The sequence below is a fragment of the Geotrypetes seraphini genome, chromosome 2 (assembly GCF_902459505.1).
Source record: "Geotrypetes seraphini chromosome 2, aGeoSer1.1, whole genome shotgun sequence".
Taxonomy (NCBI): Eukaryota; Metazoa; Chordata; class Amphibia; order Gymnophiona; family Dermophiidae; genus Geotrypetes; species Geotrypetes seraphini.
The window spans coordinates 511,367,680-511,382,888 of record NC_047085.1 but is presented as its reverse complement, the minus strand read 5'-3'; the positions used below and the strand labels follow the sequence as shown (position 1 = coordinate 511,382,888).

Below are 15,209 nucleotides of genomic sequence, written 5' to 3'. Positions count from 1 at the left end.
CTTGCTTGAACACTTGACGACTGGAAAAGCCCCTGGGCCACGATTTGGCATCCTTAAAAGGTGTGGCGTTGGAGGAGACTGGCACCGACATTGAGGCAATGGATATTTGACGTGGATAGCGTACACCCTAAAGGACTGAATGGAGGGATCGAATGATTTGGAGTTTGAAGACGTCAGAAAGCGATTTCAGCCTGAGCGTGGGTGGATCTCATCGCCATGTTCAGGTGACACACAACCCCCGATGCAGTGAGGAAGTGAAAAAGGGGAGTCCCTGTCAGGTTTTGACTGCAGTTCCAAGAGGCAAAGAGTATACAGTACAGCTTGGAAGGAAACAGAAGTTTCTGGATGTTTTTGAGCTACTTGTTTGTGATATAAGAAGGGCACATGGTTTGAAGCTTTCTTTTAAAAGTCAGCCTTATATTGAAGTGGAGTTTTTTCTGATCGATGAAGTTATCTGAAATCATTTTCTCCATTTTTTTTTGCTGAGTTTTGAATGGAGACTTCTGTGTTTCTGCTATCATTCTTATTAAAGTGTGATTATTTAAGGTGCAATTATATGTTTAAATGATTTTTATTATTCCAGCAGTAAGAAGCAAATACAAACAGTAATACCATTCAGGAAATAACATTTTCAACAATAAAATCAGTTCCCCTCCCCTCCCCAAGAATCCATGGCCAGTCCAACAGCTGAGAGTGGGAATAAAATCTTAAAGATTCAAAAGTCTACTGCGAGCACGCGGTGTGAGGTCCTGCCAGAAGTGCTCCCACACCTGACAAAATTTGCGACCCGGGCCAAGAGTCAAGTCTCCCACCATGCGTCTCTCCAGTGTTGCGTGCACTATCATTAGGGATCTCCATTGTGCATATGACGGGGGATCACAGGAGAGCCAGTTGGTGAGGATAGCTTTTTTCCCATCAAAAGGGCTCTGGAGATAAATGCTGACATTCCCCTGGGTTTGGGCGAGGCTATATTATAAAATCCAAATGACGCCCTCGGTTGCGGAAGCCATCGCCGTCCCCAAAGCGATGTGGTATATAGGCCAAGATGTCTCCAAAACTGTTGGATTGCGGGGCAGGCCCAAAACATGTGACTCAAAGATGTGTGAGCCTGATTGCATTTCGGGCAAGAATGCGACGCAGTAATCCCCATCCGGGCTGCACGTTCCGGTGGAATGTAAAGTCTAAGAACAATTTTCAATTGCATTTCCCAGTGAGTAATATTGGGTGACACCTTCTGAATGTTCTTCAGGACCCGTTGTAACTGTTGAGCAGTCAAAAAAGGTGCAATTATAATACAGTAAGTAGGTTAAGGTCTCCCAAACCATTGCAGATACGATCACTAGATTCCCGTCTCTTATTATTCTAGGTGACACAGTATTACCTCCGAAGATCTCCAACTTCCTCACATTCTTGTCTGACTTAGGTTTACAACAATTCACGGCTTTTTCCAACTCATCAGGCGGGTTACACCTTAGATTCAGTGATCTCCCATAGATGATCAAAGTTTCACTTATCCTTCCCAATACCCTGGTCTGATCACTTTCTGGTTTTCTTTTATATTTACCTATCGATTTTGATCACTGTTCTGCCTAAAAATGGATATTAATCTAGATGATTCCCCACCCCGACACCTTTTTTCCAGAAAAAATCTTTCCTATTCTTTCATCAGAGGACCAAGCTTCTACTCAGAACACCCCCTTAAATATGTTTCCATCTCTTGGTGAGCTAATCCTTGGTATCATCGAGACCTTCGGATGCTTAAATCTCAGATCTGTAAATATGAACGACCCTGGCATAAATATACAACTGCAAAATACCTTCCCACTTATAGAGTACAATGTTAACATTTATGTGACAGAATTAGATAAAGCTAAAAAAGACTATTTTTCTAAACAACTCAGTCTATCTCAAAATCCTTCAAGTAAACTTTTTGCTCTTTATTCCAAGCTCACAAGGAAACCTCGTTCTGCCCATAAGGGTAGTTCTCCCTTAGCTGTAGACTTAGGAAAGTACTCCTCTGAGAAAATTACTCAATTGGAATCTTTGGACCAAAGTTGAAGATCTTTGGACTGCCAGCCAGACGGACTCCGACTGTAACCTCTGCCCCCACGAAACCACTCCCACGCAACTTGGGGTGGGAAATGCAGCCTGCGCCCTGAATCCTGGAGGGACTTTTACTCAGGACGCATACAGTCTGTGTTTAAACCCCTGACATTGGGCTAGATGCATAAAGACAGCGACTCAGTCACTGTTGGCCAGTTCTCCAGCAGCGATCGATGCATGCAAACACAACCGTGATACAAGGGGGAGGAGCCTAAGTTCCTGATCGGCTCAGTCAAGCCAATCAGGGCCTTAGGCTTCTCCCCCTTGTATCCGGTATACAGAGGGAACCTAAAGAAGTCCCTGATTGGCTCAGGTGCCTAAGACCCCTCCCAACAGTACTAAGAGGGGAGCCGAATTAGTCTTACCACCTGCTTTAGTGGAGACTGAGGAAGACTGGATTGCTAGGGGGGAATCTATCCTGATATACAAGTTTGTGCTCAGTCTCCACCTGCTGGTAGCAGTGAGGTATAGAACCCATTCGTAAGGACTATACCAGTCTACCAGGCGATACAGAATTTGGATTTTAGTCATCCTCTTAGTCTTCCTTTAATCTTGTTCACCTATTCTCTACTGCTTCAAATATTATCTTCTTTTGGGATATCGGATATAGTTCTCACCTGGTTCACCTCATTTCCTCTGGACCATCCCTCTATTCCAATTTAGAAACATAGAAAGATGACGGCAGATAAGGGCTATAGCCCATCAAGTCTGCCCACTCTATTGACCCACCCCTTTAAGTCTACTGACCCCCTTAATCATACAGCCACTCTACTGACCCGCTCCTTCAAGTCTACACCCTAGCGACCCTATTCCTTGACTTGACCCTTGTAGGGAACCCACATAGGTATCCCATTTATTCTTAAAGTCTGGGATGCTGCTTGCCTCAATCACCTGCACTGGAAGCTTGTTCCAATGCTCAATCACTCTTTCCGTGAAGAAGTACTTCCTGGCGTCTCCACAAAACTTTCCTCCCCTGAGTTTGAGCGGATGTCCCTTTGTGGTCGAGGGTCCTTTGAGAAAAAAGATATCATCTTCCACCTCGACACGTCCCGTGATGTACTTAAATGTCTCAATCATGTCTCCCCTTTCCCTACGCTCTTCGAGGGTGTAGAGCTGCAGTTTGTTCAGTCTTTCTTCGTACGTGAGACCCTTGAGCCCCGAGACCATCCTGGTGGCCATCCGCTGAACTGATTCAATTCTGAGCACATCTTTACGGTAGTTTGGCCTCCAGAATTGCACACAGTATTCCAGATGAGGTAAGATTGTAAAGCCAACCAGGGTCAAAATGGCCCCTGTAAGAATTAAATTTTAAATTTAAATTTTTTGTGTATAGATGTACCCTCAGTGCAAGAACAGTCTCGAATCGAAGGAACATTATTCATCTGAGGAATGCCTGAGATAAGTACTGTGAAATTGCTGGTTTGAGCATCTATTTAATTTGGTGGATTTCAATTTTGAAAGTTTATTAATTATCACTGAAACATTTATTAATGGGTTCACTTATTTATTTGCAAGCACAAGATGTACGCCCATGATGCTTGAGACAGATGCTTTATATTCAGATTTAATCCTGGAACTCTGGGTTCCCCTGAGTCCCGATAGCTTTTATTCTTGCACTGAGGGTACATCTATACACAAAAAATTAAAAATTTAATTCTTACAGGGGCCTTTTTGACCCTGGTTGGCTTTACAATCTTGTTACCCACCATCCTAAATTGAAATAGAGGGATTGTCCAGGTGTTATTGATTATTTATCCCCTGGGACAAGGGTAGGGAACTCCGGTCCTCGAGAGCCATATTCCAGTCGGGTTTTCAGGATTTCCCCAATGAATATGCATGAGATCTATTTGCATGCACTGCTTTCAATGTATATTCATTGGGGAAATCCTGAAAACCCGACTGGAATACAGCTCTCGAGGACCGGAGTTCCCTACCCCTGCTCTGGGATATTTGTAATTGGTATGAAATCACCTCATTTCTTTAGTATCGATCATTCACAGAATATCAAGATAGTGAAGCGTCTCCTTCCTGTCAACTCACCTCTGGGGCCCCACAAAGGTCTATTTTATCTCCCTTCCTATCTAATATCTTTCTTAGTCCCCTAGCTACGCTCATTCAGGCCTTCAGGATCTATTCGGATGACATTCTGCTACAATATCACTGTGATCCAGTGGCTCCTAATCTAATTCCTTTGCAACACTGGCCAGATGCCATAGCCCGCTGGCTCCGAGAAAACCATTTGCTTCGCAATCATGAAAAAACAGTAACTAATCACACTGGATCTCGAATCACATTCTACCCCTGTCTGTAGTTGCCACACTTTTTGGCTCCCCCCAGCGGTATAATTATTGATTCACGTCTAAACTTTCCAGAACACATTTCCTCTGTCCCTCAGTCGGGCTTTTTGATTTTACGTCAACTTCACTGTGTCCAGCCTTTTCTTGCTACAGAGACTCTGCCTTAGTAGCATCTCACTTAGTTTACTGTAACGCAGGGTAGAGAATGACATGGTGACAAAATTCATCACCATCCCGTGGATAACCGCGGGAAACCATCTTCATGTCATTCTTTAAGGAGAGAAGGAAGAATCAGAGTATGAATGGCCACAACCACTGACCCACAAGCTTTGCTTTGAAGAATGCTGGTGTAGAAGGATTGAGGTTGAAATAAGACACTAGAAAATGACATGGGATTATTTCCCGCAGTTATCCGTGGGGACGGGAACGGTGATGAATTTTGTCACCGTGTCATTCTCTAACGCAGGGTATTTGGTCTTCCACAATCCCTTCAAAATACCTCAATATGTTTTCTATGGAGAGCCATGCGACCCCATTTTTCTTCCAATTACGCTTGCTGCCTATCGCTTATAGAATCCATTTCAAGGTCCTGATTCCATGGGGCTTTGTTCCGACTCATTTGCTTTCTGAAAACTTTATCTTAAAACTTTTAAAAACAGAGGGAGCACGGCAGCAATCGCTAGCTACTAAGTTCCATCTTTCCCCCAGTGTGTCTGAACCTTTTCTGTTATGTAGTTAATGGTGTTCTTTTCTAACTTTCTGTATGGTTTTGGTTTTTTTTTAAATTTTACAAATCGCCTAGACTTGGCTGGTCCAAAATTGGATGATTCATCAAGTATAATGAATCAACATTTTCAGCAGCCCTGCCTGGTTAAGTGCCAGGGAATAGCAGCGGTTGGTTTAAGCCATGGGCAGCCTCTCCTCCTGCTTAAAACGTGAATAGAAAACCTTAGATTTTCTTCTGAAAGATGCTTTTCTCGTGGTTATTTTTAGGATCTTCATTAAGAAATGCTCCCAATTAGGAGATTTCGTGCACTCGGTAGTTTTCCTAGTGTGTTCTCTGGTGTGGCATTAAAAGGGATGGCAATGACATGGGAAAAGCCCAGGACATGTCCCACGTCATTAAACTAAAACAAGCAGAAAAAAAGACATTTGGTGTCTTTTGGTTCGCCAGTAATAGTGTGTCCTCTTTGCAAATCCTGCACACGTGTGACCCACTGGAGCACCATCAGAAACAGGGCCCTTTTCCCACCACAGTGTGCCACATTTCCAAATTGTTCACACTCTTGTTGATATTTCCTTGAAATGAAAATGAAGAGATGCTAAAAGACGAATGTTTGGGCTGTCCATCCCTAGGAATTAATGCTTTGGAACAGTTACTACATGTAAAAGGTTTCACTTCAGCATACGTTCTGTGCTGAATTTCAGCTTCACCTTTCATTTGGATCCTTTTCTACACTGACAACACAAAAAAGAGTCTCATCCTGTAGTGGATTTTCTTAGACAATAATAAATGAAATATCTTACCAAGGCTGTTATTTCGTAAAGGTCTCTCTTCTCTCGGGTGTCTCTGGAGCTCAGGGATGTTTGTGAGTTCCCTGTCACTTTTCTCACCTTCAGTGACTGCACCCAGGGAGTCTCTTGCAGGGTCTCTCTGCTTCTTCTCCAATTCCGCCTTTTGGTCGCTGTTTTTATTTCGTAAGGGTCTCTCTTCTCTCGGGTGTCTCTGGAGCTCAGGGATGTTTGCGAGTTCCCTGTCACTTTTCTCACCCTCAGTGACTGCATCCAGGGAGTCTCTTGCAGGGTCTCTCGGCTTATTCTCCGATTCCTGTTCATAATTCCTTGTGTTTTGACTCTCATTCCTCTGGGAAATATTCTCACTGACATTTCCTGGTTGTCTTGGGATGGGTTCAATTTCTAGAAGCCAGTTTTCTTGATTCTCCTCCCTCTTTGTCTCCTGCATTGCCTCAGTATTTGCTGGATAGAAACAAAAGATGGTAATCGTGCATTAGGAACTATGGAACGCTATTAATGTCAAGAAACAAAGTTTTCTGGGCTCACACAACTATATAGGATTTCTGAGATTAAGAAAATTCTACAAATTAGCACATAAGTCTTCAAACCTCTCTCTTTTTTTAAATTAGGTTATGGAACTAATTTTTGAATCAGCAATAAAACTAAAGGGAACTTAAATAATTGAATTAACGAATTAAACAAAAGGTAAAACAGCAGGAAATACAGCCCACATCAAAAGAGGAACTCAGCCACCCACAACTACAGCCATAGTTTTGTTCCCGCCTCCAACCATCTCTGATCGCATGTTCCCTTTCTCACGGAAAATTCTAGAGCTGCCTAAGATCCAAAAATACATTAACATTTTGTTTTAAAAGCAAGTCCAATACAGTGGTACCTCGGTTTACGAGTGCACCAGTTTGCGAGTGCTTTGCAAGACGAGCAAAACATTCGCAAAATCGGCGCCTCAGAAACTGAGCGCGCTTCGATTTGCGAGCGCCCCCCCCTGTGAACCAGCATCCTCCCCCCCACGATCCAGCACCCCCCCCGCCACCATCAGGCCCCCCCGCTGCCATCGGCCACCCCCCCGCCGCAACCTGAGGTCCCCCCAACCCACCCGAACCCTCTTCTTACTTTTCTGTAGCCTCCGCAGTGGCACCGGCACCAGCATGTCCTGTGCGTGGTGCCGGTGCCTGAAGATCTGCTTCCTGTGCAAGGCCTGAGAGTTCACGTTGAACGTGAACTCTCACGTCGAACGTGAACTCTCAAGGCCCAGCACAGGAAGCAGATCTTCAGGCACCGGCACCACGCACAGGACATGCTGGTGCCGGTGCCACTGCGGAGGCTACAGAAAAGTAAGAAGAGGGTTCAGGTGGGTTGGGGGAACCTCAGGTCGCGGGGGGAGGGTGCCGGTTCGCGGGGAGCAATGCCGGTTCTCGTGGGGGGGAGCAACGCTGCTGGCTTCGGGGGGAGGAAGGTGGGGTGTGGGAACATATCAAAGCAAGTTTCCCTTACTTCCTATGGGGAAACTTGCTTTGATATACGAGCATTTTGGATTACGAGCATGCTCCTGGAACGGATTATGCTCGTAATCCAAGGTACCACTGTAGTTACAAAAGAACTCCAGAAAGAAGATGCTCCCAAAGAAAGAGCAAGTAAAGATTTTTTTTAAAACCTTTTTATTGACAGTGGTAAAGAGAACACAGACCCGAGATCCAACACAGTAAATTCGCATTGTAGCTATAGAAACATCCCCAAAATGCAGAAAATCAAAGAACTGATGTAACGGTAAAGGAATCAAATTTCTACAATGCAAACAGTAAATAATACGTTACTCTCCACACACCAAATTTTTCTTTGCGGTAAACCCAGTCTAACATGCTACCCCCATGCACCTATCTCCCTCTCGTTTTACTTCCGTTTGTCTGGTGTATGTGTTTTTCCTTTTACTATCCAATCCCCAGTAACGATATGTTTTGTTTTTAATCTTCTGCTTTGTGCCATTGTATGCTGATAACGGATTTTATTGTACTCCGCTTTGAATTTTGAATTAAGTGGTATAAGAAATTTGGAATAAACCTTGAAACCGTGAATAAATCGTCCCTCCTCGACTTGAATCTGTTTACGGAAATGAAATGGCAATCTCTTATAAATCAATACCGCCACTCCCCTTCTTCTACCCCCAAATGTAGAAGAATAAACTTCCCCCACCCAGTGTGTTTCCTGGACATGTGCACTATCGGCATGCGCCTTTTTTAGATTACTCAAAATTTGTGTGCGTTTAACCAGAGATCTGATGCCGTCAACATTAAGGGAGATCACATTCAAATCAGCCGTTCTCAAAACGGAATTGGTGATGCGTTGTACTATCCTGCTTTCCCAAGTGCTGGAACAGAGCCCCCCATGGCCAGGTACACCATGCACTCTAGGTCGGATCCCACCCCCCACCCCCATTACACTCGGAGGTAAAAGCCCCGCCCCCATCCCTTCCCACTTCCATTCATACACAGACCCCCGACCCCCCTCCACCCCTCCCTGTTCCCCGATCCAAACACTCACACACGCTTCGTTCCTGTCGATGCTGTGGACCATGCAGCCTCCCCAATCCCCCCCATTCCAAAAGAGCAACCCCCAACAAAGCATTTAACAATCCAACGGTAGAAAGTTATGAAAACCGCCCAACCCGATGACTAACATGAAGCTCACATCCCCGAGACTGCATTCAAACAGAGTTAGTCCTGTATGCTGCTAACCATTGCAGTTGAGCGGCATGCCAGCGCCTAAGTCCGTGCATTTCACAAAGGAATCAAGCTGTCTCGTGCCGGGATCTTGAAAGTAGTGGCCCGAGGGAGAGATACCCCCCCTCAGCACAACTCTGTCAACCATGAGGGCACTGGTGTTTACAATCCCCGACACAGCCTCGTGCAGTAGTGGAATAGGCTCTGGCCAGCTGCTGAAAACGCGTGAACCAGGACTCAAACTGGTGTCCAGGAACTCAACAGTAACAAGTCCAATGGAAGGAGACCAATCAGGGCGGCAAGTTGAGCTTATTCAGGAAAGCCTGGGTCTCCTCCACAGACTACAAGAACAAGTTCTTACCCGCATGCCACACACGCAACTTAGCGGGAAAAATTAAGGCAAAGGGTACCTTTTTCTTGTGCAAAGCGGAGCAACAGAGGACCATAAATTTCTGCTGGGCTGCCACATGAGCAGAATAATCGTTGAATACCAAAATCCTGGCCCCGTCAAAGTCCAACGGGCCTGCCATTCAATACGCCCTCAGATCTCTTCCTTCCCCTGCCATGTGCAGTATCGGGCTACAGCCGGTCTGGGGCAGTTTTCCCCCCCCGACTGGAGTGGTTCCATGTGCAAGCTGTCTTCAGCTTGAATCCCTCATGAAGGAAGTAAAAGAACTGAGAGAGGAGGTGGCAAGATTGAGAAGCATCCGTGAGACTGAGATGTACATCAATGAAATGGTTCATGAGGTGTCAAAGATTTCCAGTAGTGGGGAAGAAGAGGCTGTGCTGAGGGAAGACAGCTGGACTCAGATTACGCAACACTGCAAGACTGGTACTGTGACTTCCCCCGCCCTTGAACTGAAGAACCGGTATGCAGTCCTGGAAGTGGAGGAGATGAGAGCAATCCAAGGAGAGGAAGGACCAGAGCTTGAAATCCCAAAAAGTACTGGATCCATAACCACTAGGAGGCATAAGGTAGTGGTAGTTGGCGATTCCCTTCTGAAGGGTACAGATGCGTCCATCTGCAGACCAGACATGATGTCATGAGAGGTATGCTGTCTGCCTGGAACCAAAATCCAAGATGTTACGGTGAGCTTGCCGAGACGCATCAAGCCTGATGACTACTATCCAATGCTGCTCATCCACATTGGCACTAACGATACTGCCAGGTACACCTGCGAACGTGTCAAAAGTGACTTTGTGGCTCTGGGAGGAAAGGTGAAGCAGTCAGGTATGCAGGTGGTATTCTCGTCCATCCTCCCTGTCGAGGGTAAAGGCCAGGGCAGAGAAACTCACATCCTGGAGATGAATGCTTGGCTACGTGGATGGTGTCATCAAGAGTGTTTTGGTTTCCTAGGCCATGGGATCATCTTCCAAGGGCTGCTGAGCAGAGATAGTTTGCCTCTATCAAAGAAGGGAAGAAGTGTCTTTGCCAGCAGGCTGGCTAATCTACTAAAGAGGGCTTTAAACTAGAAGTGATGGGGCAGGGTGATCAAAGCTCCCGGGTGAGTATAAGCCCACAGGTAAGTAAATCATTTAATACCTCTACACAGATGTGAAAAGGGGGCAATGTCTGGAAAGCAGTATATACTAATGCTCGAAGTATGGGAAACAAGATTCTGGATCTAGAAGCTGTGATGGAAGAAGAGGAGTTGGATATAGTGAAGTTCACAGGGAACCATGACTGGGATGTAGTTATACCGGGCTATAATCTGTTCAGGAAAGATAGGGTAGGAAGAAAAGGAGAAGTAGCGTTATATGTTAAAGATCATATTAAAGCCATACAATTGCAGAATCTGCAAGGCAAGGAAGAGGCACTGTGGATCAATTTGGAAAGAGGAAATGGTAAATATATTTACACTGGTGTGATATACAGGCCTCCTTCACAGATGGAAGCAGTAGATAGAGATTTAATAGTTGACATTCAGAATATATCTAAAAAAAGGGGAAGTCTTGCTTATAAGTGATTTTAACTTGCCGGATGCTGATTGGGGTATCTCTGTTGCGGAGTCTTCTAGAAGTAGGGAGATTCTGGATTCTCTACAAGGGGAACTGTTCCAGCAGTTTGTAATGGAACTCACAAGGGATGGGGTCATACTGGAGTTAGTGCTTACAAACGGGGAAAGTGTTTCCGATGTTAACAGTGGGTGATCATCTGGCATCCACTTTTCGGATGAGGGTTTACGTCAAGGAATTATTGTCTGGATGGGAACATCCGGCAGGAGTGGAAATGCGGTGGGCAAAACTGTGAGGCATGTACCGTATATACTCGAATATAGGATGAGATTTTGGGGCCAAAAAAATGGCCCAAAAATGGGGGTCTCATCCTATATTCGGGTCATCCCCAGTGACCACCTGAAACCCTCCCAGACTTCCTGCAGACTTGCCTTAGGCCGGGACAGGAGGGATCCCTTCCGTCTCCTGCCCCAGCCGATACTAATAATTACCACCCTCCCTCCCTTGTGTACCTTTTCCCTGGTGGTTCAGTGGTGTATCCCTCCTGCCGATTGCGAAGGTAGTAGCCAGCGGCGCACCCAGGCCGGCCCTGCACCGCTCCTTGATAGGCTGCCGCCAGTTCTCGCATGATTTGCGCCAGCCTATCAAAGAGCATATCATTCTGTACAGTGATTGTTACTCACCCGTGTCTGAATGTCTAACTTCTCTCTCTCCTGACTCCTGGGGATCCTGGATATGTGTCTCTCCATCTTGTTTAATCCACGATAACAGATCAGGACTTATCCTTACATAGCCTGTTTCTGGAAATAAACATGAAAACTCAGTTATACTTCCCTTTTATTCAAAGACAAATATGCAGCAGGAGTTCAAAGGATCAGCTATGATGAAAAATAACGGAGCTGGTTGTTTGATTTGTATTGAGATTCACCCAAGGCAGTGTACAGCAGATACAGCTTGACATACCGTTAGAGCTTAAAATGGCCCCTTTGGATGTGATTTTTAGATGAGTTAAACAAAATGTTTAAAAATGTAAAAGCAGGTAGAGAGAACCTAACTGAGACATGACTATGTTTAGGTTTATTTAAGATTTGATCTACCGCTCCTGCTTTTTACTGACCTAAGCGGTTTACAAAGTATCAAACTAAAGGTAAAATTATGTTCTTACCTGTTAATTTTCTTTCCTTTAGAAGCAGCAGAGGAATCCAGAGACAAGTGGGATAGCTCACATCGACCAGCAGGTGGAGATAGAAAAACTGATTAACAGTCGGTCTTATAGACTGGTATTCCTTCTGTCCATTCAGTTATGCTCCTTGCCCAAGCATCCAGAGATAGGAGAATGAGCATAAAAAAAAACTTCTTTCCAGTAGCGAATGTTGACACCATAAATTCAAGAGTACAACTACCAACAATAACCCAACTGAAAAAATCCTACCTAACCCATAGACAGACAGTCCACAGAAGGGGTGGGGCTCTGGATTCATCTGCTGCTTCTAAAGGAAAGAAAATTAACAGGTAAGAACATAATTTTACCTTCCTTAGCATAGCAGCAGATGAATCCAGAGACAAGTGGGATGTAGCAAAGCAAAACTCAAACCGGGTGGGAAGCTAATGCCGCCTCCGCAATCACTGAAGCGCCAAAACTAGCCTCCGCACGGGCAGCCACATCTAATCGGTAATGCTTCGAAAAGGTATTTCCAGACGACCAAGTAGCCGCCCGGCAAATATCCTCCAAAGAAAGACCTCCGGACTCCGCCCAAGACGTAGCCAATGTTCGAGTCGAATGAGCACGAAGTTGCTCTGGTACCTGCTTCCCTGTTAACAAATAAGCTGAAGCAATCGTCTCTTTGACCCAACGAGCAATGGAAGCTTTAGACGCAGCCATACCCTTGTTTTTGCCCGCGAACAACACGAACAGGTGATCCGACCGACGAAAGTCGTTAGTCACCCCCAAATAATGTAGAACAATCCGGCGCACATCCAGGAGACACAACGACGAGTATCGCTCCCCCCAATCCTCCCTCCGAAAGGCCGGGAGGAATAAATACTGGTTCACATGAAAGGAAGAAACCACCTTAGGCAGGAAGGACGGCACCGTCCGAACAGACACTCCAGCATCCGAAATGCGCAAAAAGGGATCCCTGCAAGATAGCGCCTGCAATTCCGACACTCGTCTTGCAGAAGCCATAGCTACCAAAAACACTGTTTTCAACGTGACATCTTTCAACGTAGCCGCAGACAAAGGCTCAAAAGGCGCCGCCCGCAACCTCCCAAGGACAAGTTTAAGACTCCACGCGGGACAGGTTCGCTTTACAGGAGGCCGGATATGGTGAACCCCCTTGAGGAAATGGACCACGTCGGGCTGCGATGCGAGCGCCGAGCGAGAAACCCGGCCCCTGTAACAAGCAATGGCCACCACCTGAACCTTCAGAGAATTATAGGCTAACCCTTTAGCTACGCCCTCCTGCAGAAAAGAAAGAATAGCCAACAGAGACGCCCGGAAGGGCGAAATACCCTGCCTCCCACACCATGACTCAAAAATTCTCCAGACTCTAGCATAGGAGGCAGAAGTAGAAATCTTCTTAGCTTGAAGAAGAGTAGCAATAACCTGCTCCGAATAGCCCCTACTTCTCAGCCGCGACCGTTCAATAGCCAGGCCGTAAGACCAAAGTGGGACGGATTTTCCATGGAGATTGGACCTTGAGTCAGTAAGTCCGGAGTCACCTGAAACTTTAGCCGATCGCCTGCTGATAGTTGAATCAGATCCGCGTACCATGGCCGACGCGGCCAATCCGGAGCCACCAGGATCACCCTGCCCTGAAAGAGAGAGATGCGTTGTAACACTCGACCTATCATTGGCCAAGGAGGAAATACATACAGAAGGGAATTCGGAGGCCACGGGAGAGCTAACGCGTCCACCCCCTCCGAGTCCTTCTCCTTGCGTCTGCTGAAGAACCGAGGCAACTTTGCATTGCGGGACGAGGCCATGAGATCTATTTCTGGAAGCCCCCACCGTAGGACCAGCAGATCGAATGCCCGAGCAGACAGCTCCCATTCGCCTGGATCGAGAAGATTTCTGCTGAGGAAGTCCGCCTGAATGTTTTCGTGACCCGCAATGTGTGCCGCCGAGAGAAGAGGAACATGCACCTCCGCCCATCGAAACAGCACCATTGCCTCTTCGGCTAACTGAGGACTCCGGGTACCCCCCTGACGATTGATATACGCCACCGCCGTGACGCTGTCCGAAAAGACCCTGGTCGGACGGTCCTGAATCATGGACTGAAACGCCTGAAGCGCAAGCCTGATAGCTCTCAACTCCAGCATATTGATCGACTACTGGGCCTCCTCCGAGGACCACACCCCCTGCACTGAAGCTTGCAGGCACTGAGCCCCCCAGCCCAGAAGACTGGCATCCGTCGTAATTATGACCCATTCCGGCGTCGCTAGCGGCATGCCCCGGAATAGATTGAACTCGTTGAGCCACCACTGCTTGCTGCGAGCCGCCCGAGGACTCCACTGGAGACGCCGATCGTAGTCCTGAGATGCCGGGGACCACCGGGAAAGTAGAGACTTCTGTAATGGCCTCATGTGGAACCGAGCCCAGGGAACCACCTCCAGAGTCGCCACCATCGAGCCCAGAACCTGTACATTATCCCAAACCCGAGGTCTGGGCGACCCAAGAAGTAGATGAACCTGAGACTGCAACTTCTCTCCCCGGTCTCGGGGCAGAAACACCTTCCCCAGACAAGTGTCGAACCTCACCCCCAGATGCACCAAAGACTGGGACGGGGACAGAGAGCTCTTGGGAAAGTTGACGATCCACCCCAAAGACTGAAGGAGAGATATTACTCTCTGAGTCACCGACAAACTCTCCTGCCTGGAAGAGGCGCGGATCAACCAGTCGTCTAAGTAAGGGTGTACCCGAATTCCCTCTTTGCGCAGAAATGCTGCCACTACCACCATCACCTTTGAAAAAGTGCGGGGAGCCGTTGCAAGACCAAAGGGCATTGCCCGAAATTGATAATGCTGGCCGAGGATCGCAAACCGCAGAAACCGCTAATGCGGAGGCCATATCGGAATATGGAGGTACGCCTCTTTGAGATCGAGGGACGTGAGGAACTCCCCCGGCCTTACTGCCGCAATCACTGAGCGAACCGTCTCCATACGGAAATGGCGAACACTGAGAAATTTGTTGACTCCTTTGAGATCCAGCACCGGTCTGAATAACCCCCCTTTTTTGGGCACAATGAAGTATATGGAATATCTGCCGAGGCCCACCTCTTCCGGTGGCACCGGCACCACCGCCCCAAGATCCAGAAGCACCTGAAGAGTCATTCGGACCGAGTCTCCCTTGGCCGCCCCCTTGCACGGGGACACCAAGAAAGAATCGGCGACGGGAGAGGCGAACTCTAACTTGTAACCTTCTTGAATAATGTCCAACACCCACTGATCCGACGTGATTTTGGCCCACTCCGCCAAAAAGGCCGACAGCCGCCCCCCTAAGGGAATGGCAGAGGGAGCCAAGACCCCGTCATTGTGGAGTGCGACTTGCTGGGGCACGGGCTGGCTGAGCTGAAGGAGGTTTCACTGTACGAAAGGAACTTTT

General features: G+C 47.0%; 1 protein-coding gene and 1 pseudogene across 9 annotated transcripts in view; both read right to left on the bottom strand.

The window, feature by feature from the left end:
* Positions 1–15,209, bottom strand: part of LOC117355233 (zinc finger protein 271-like) — a 906,970-nt gene that overhangs the window by 539,073 nt on the left and 352,688 nt on the right. The window lies entirely within an intron of this gene.
* Positions 1–15,209, bottom strand: part of LOC117355232 — a 32,836-nt pseudogene that overhangs the window by 6,823 nt on the left and 10,804 nt on the right.